General features: G+C 38.4%; 1 pseudogene; it reads right to left on the bottom strand.

The window, feature by feature from the left end:
* Positions 1–4,169: 4,169 nt before the first annotated feature.
* On the bottom strand, positions 4,170–4,918 carry LOC131276228 (ferritin heavy chain pseudogene; annotated as a pseudogene).
* Between the last annotated feature and the right edge of the window lie 382 nt (positions 4,919–5,300).

Here is a 5,300-nt window from a genome sequence, read left to right as displayed (position 1 = left end):
AACTCTTAAAGCTAGATGTCCAACAGTCATCTAAAAATTACCATGCTCAAGGCTTGATTCCCCTTCCTTCCAAATCTGTGTGGAATCTCTTCTTTGTCTTTCCCATTTCAATTAAAAGTGCCATTTTTCTCCATTTGACTAAGTAAAAATTTAAGAGTTATTTCTGGTTCATCAGCAAGTCATTTTGGCTTTTCTTCAAAATATTTCCTGAATTTAATCAGTAAAACAATTATTCCAATGTTACAAATATCCAAGCCAAGTTTATATTCTCTCATATGCCTAGACACAATAGCCTTCTAAATAGATTCTCACATCCTTTCTTGTCTCCTTATTTCCATTTCCCTTTTAGCAGCGACATCGATCATTTGAAAGGGAAAACCAAATGAAATAAATTGGTTGCTCTAAAACTAGGAGGACTATGTCCTGTTTACCCAAGACTGTTTCAATTTAGTATTGTTCTCCTTATGTAATTATCAATAGTGCCCCTTTCACTCTTAAAATAATCACATTTTGGAGAATTAAATATTTGGTAATGTTATATAAAATCATCTCATGGATGTTCATTGCAAATATAAGAAAATTCATTCTTTGTTTTTTTAATTTTAGTAACATATACACAACTAAAAATTTCCCATTTTAACTACTTTCAAGAGTACAACCTAATAGTATTAATTACATTCACTCTATTGTGCTACCATCACAACTGTCCAGTTATCCCAACTTTTCATCACCTCAGGTAGAAAGTCTGTACTCATTTTGCAATAATTCCCTCTCCCCCCGCCCCCCCACATACCTGGACACTGGTCAACTATAATCTACTATCCATCTCTATGAAGTTTGCTTCTTCTAGATATTTCATATAAGTGAGATAATATAGTATTTTTCTTTTTGTGTGGCTTATTACACTCAACATAATGCCATCAGAGTTCATCCATGTTCAGCATACTTCAGAACTTCATTCCTTTTTATGACTGAATAATATTCCATTGAGTGTATATCACATTTTATTTATCCATTTATCTGTTGATGGACACTTGGGTTGCAGCCACCTTTTTTGATGATTGTGAATTATTCTGCTATTAACATTGTTGTACAAATATCTATTTGAGTTCCTGCTTTCAGTTATTTTGGGCATAAACCAAGAAGTGGGATTACTGGGTTATATGGTAATTCCATTTTCAACTTTCTGAGGAACACCAAATTGATTTTCACAATGGCTTCACTATTTTATAATGCTGCCAGCAACGTATGTTTTCCTATTTCTCCACATCTCCACCAACACTTATTTTCTGTTTTTTTTTTTTTAATAATAGCCATCATACTAGGTATGAAGTTGTATCTTATTGTAGTTTTGATATTCATTTCCCTGATGACCTTTTCTTATGGCCCACGAGATTTTATATGTCCTTGCCTACTTTTCTGTCCTTTCCTATGACCCTACTCTCTTTGATTCACTAAATTCCTTCCAAACCTTGGGTCTTCCTTTAGTTGTTTCTCCTGCTTGGGAAGTTCTTCCTCCAGATCATTAGCTGGATGATGCCTTCATCACTTAGCGCTCAGATAAAATTCCACCTCAGAAAGAATGTCTCTGTCCATGTTGTCTACTTTAGTGTTTTCTATTTACTTTCTATCCCACACAGTTTTTATTTTCTCATAGTACTTAGCATCATATTAAATTATTTATTTATACTTAAAATCGGCTTTGCCCAACTAGAATATAAATCCCATGAAGACAGACTTTGCATTGTTCACTGATGTATTCCCAGTTCACAGAATGGTTTGGGGCACTTGGTAGATGCACAATACATTTTAAAATAACTGAATGAACACCGAGATTATTAGCAACCTTGACAAAAGCAGTTCTGATAGAGAATGGGGGAAACTTTGCATTGTAAAATGAATAGAAAGCAAGGAATTGAAGTGTAAATAATTCTATGATAAATACTGTGAGTCTCAATTACATGCAAGGCATCATGCTAGGAGATCTTGGGGATTAAAAAAAAATCAATATGTTGACTATGTCCAGGAAACTCTATTGGAAATTTTAAGATGAATACACATAAGTACAGGACAAGTCACATCAAACTAGATTCTTTTTTATATTAATATGGTTATGAGATCTGAGGATACCATAGATACTTTATACTTCTGTATTATCAAGGATTGTAACAATGTTTTTTTATGATTCTTCTGCCAATAAAGTGGAAAACTGAGGATAGAATGATAGGGTAGTATTAGGAGATGACTGAAAACTTGTTCTGGAATATTAGTTAGCAGAGTGGTTGGTGTCAACTTGAATCATATTTTCAAATAGAACAGGCTTTGATATTATATACCTAAATCTGTTTAAGTGGATAATTTTACCTGTGAAGTAGGAATACTCAGCAATATTTGAGATACAGGAATTTATATACTATGCTTTCTCTGCCTAAAGTGTAGGTAAATAACTCTAACCATTATTACATTTACAGGCTTTTAAAATGAGCCTCTACTGTCTTGGTCCTAACTCTGAAAGTTTTCACTGATGGATCATTTGCTACATTTATCAGGGAAATTAACTCTAAATTATGGCTTTGGTTTAATTCACATATACATCCAACGTAGACCCTATTATGAGTTCTTGAAATATAAACTTACTATGTATAGTATAGAACAATTAGTCTCATGCAAATTTGTGCCTGGAAGAGAAGATATGTGGAAATGGGAAGCTAAAGAAAAAAATACATGTCAAACTGGGAATGAAAAAAGGCAATGTTTGTAAATGGGCTAAGTTTTACTCTAGGGCAGTGGTTCTCAACCATGGATAAAATATCATCCAAGGAATTTTTGGCAGTGTTTGCAGATATTCTGTTAAAATTTATTTATTTATTTTAATTAGAAGTTGTAGGTTTACAGAAAAATCATGCATAAAGTACATAAAGTACAGAGTTCGCCTACTACCCTGTTATTAATACCTTGCATTAGAGTGGTGTAATTGTTACAGTTCATGAAAGAACATTTTTTGGGGGATTTTTAAATTATTATCTTTTTTTAAAGACATAGATCACACAAAATGTTACATTAAAAAATATAAGAGGCTCCCATATACCCCACTCCCCATGCCCCCTACTCCTCCCATATTGACAACTTCTTTCATTAGTGTGGTACATTCATTGCATTTGATGAGTACATTTTGGAGCACTGCTACACAGCAGGTTTATAGTTTGTGTTGTAGTTTACACTCTCCCAGTCCATTCAGTGGGTTATGGCAGGATATATAGTGTCCTGCATCTGTCCCTGCAATACCACTGAGGACAACTCCAAGTCCTGAAAATGCTCTAATACCACACCTCTTTTTCCCTCTCCCTGCCTTCAGCAACTCCCATGGCCACTGTCTCCACATCAATGATAATTTCTTCCATTGCTAGAGTCACAATGTTTCTGTAGTAGAACACAAGTAACTTCGTTCTAATCCATATTTTATTCCTCCAGCCTCAAGACACTGGGATGGCAATGTCCATTCCACCTCTAAATTGAGAGGGGTCTTAGATCCAACATGGCTGATGGGTGGAATTCTTCTGCTTGCAGCTATAGACTTTCTCAGTTCCCTGGTTTGGTAAGTTGACCATCCTCACCTCCCTATTAGCTGACCTGGGTAAGTCCAACAAACTGGAGAGTAGGTTTTTCAACTCTGCTGAAGCTCAGGGCCCAGCTGGCACATAGACAGTCCAGAGATTCAAGTCCCCTGAGCATACACCAACTCCAGCACCAACCACAGGTTCAGTAAAAGTGACAGAAGAGTCATGTGTAGAGAGGTTACATCTGAGTCCCACTCCATCACACTTAGGAGCACAAATTCCAAAGTAGGGCCCAATGGCAAGGCACTGAACTCAGAGCCATCTGTCATGACTGTAAGGCCTGGCTGTCTCCGTAGCCCTCAGAAGTACCATTACCTGGGGTTTTATCTACTTTGACTGTCTCTGAGATCCTGCTGAGATGTACTTACGTGCAACATCTTTCATGACCTCCCAACTCACTTTTTTTTTGGGTACCAAATAACTTTATTTGAAGGAATGGTACCAATGAAAGAACTTGAGAGATGTCGATACAACTTACAGAAAAGGTAAACCCAACACACATGCACTACTCTGTGGCTCTGGGGAAGGCAACATAAGGTTTGGCTTTCATCATCACTGCTTCTCAGATACTTCAAAGAGATACTCTGCCAAGCCAGAATCTGGGGCCCCCATCTTTTGCACACGTTGCTTACATAGTCACCCAGTTCTTTGATGGACTTCACCTGCTCATTCAGATAATGGGTCTCAATGAAGTCACACAAGTGGGGGTCATTTTTGTCAGTGTCAATGGCCAGTTTGTGCAGTCCCAGTAGTGACTGATTCACCCTTTTTTCCAAGTGTAATGCACACTCCATTGCATTAAATCTGCTCTACCAGTCATCTCATTCTGGTTTCTTGATATCCCGAAGGAAGATTGGCCACCTCGTTGGTTCTGCAGCTTCATTAGTTTCTTAGCATGATCCCTCTCCTCAAGAGATTGGTGAAGAAAATATTTGGCAAAGTTCTTCAAAGCCACATCATCATGGTCAAAGTAGTAAGACATTGACAGGTAGAATATAAGAGGCATAGAGCTCCAGGTTGATTTAGCTGTTGATGGCAGCCTCTGAGTCCTGGTTGTAGTTCTGGCATACCTGCAACAGGGATGTGGTCATCATGGTGGGTGGCTGAGAAGCGGCAATGTGCCTGCACGACACTGGATGAACAGTGGCAGGCAGCTGCGGGTGGCTGGCTGATGGGGGTGAACACCAGGTTCCATTCAAGCACTCTTGAAGCAGGAAACCACAGCAACTCTCTGCGAAGACATCTGGCCCCAACTCATTTTTGAAGTCTCTTAGTGATACACACACATTTGCCTTTACCATTTCCCCCTTTTATTCAAGGTCTTTTTTTAGTTGCATCACCAGCTGGTGATTGGTAGTAATCCCTTGGCGCCAGGTAGGCTCATCCCCAGAGTCATGTCCCACACTGGAGGGAAGGTAATACATTTACATGCTGAGTCTGGCTTAGAGACTGGCCACATTTGAGTAACATGGAGGCTCTCAGGAGGTAACTGTAACTCTAGGCCTAGTTGAAATTTGAAGCACACAGGCTCATAAGCATAGTAATCAGTATCAAGGGCCCATCATTGGACCTTCCTTCTTCACTGGTCTTTGCCCTTGTATTTGGGGGATTGTTGCTGCTCCATTGGGGAGTGCAACAGAGTTTCCTGGAATAGGAACTCAGCACTCCTTCAGTTCTTGTGTG

This window comes from Dasypus novemcinctus, chromosome 3 (assembly GCF_030445035.2).
Source record: "Dasypus novemcinctus isolate mDasNov1 chromosome 3, mDasNov1.1.hap2, whole genome shotgun sequence".
NCBI classification, from domain to species: Eukaryota; Metazoa; Chordata; class Mammalia; order Cingulata; family Dasypodidae; genus Dasypus; species Dasypus novemcinctus.
Note: the sequence above shows the minus strand (reverse complement) of the source record. Positions and strands in the feature narration are given on the sequence as shown.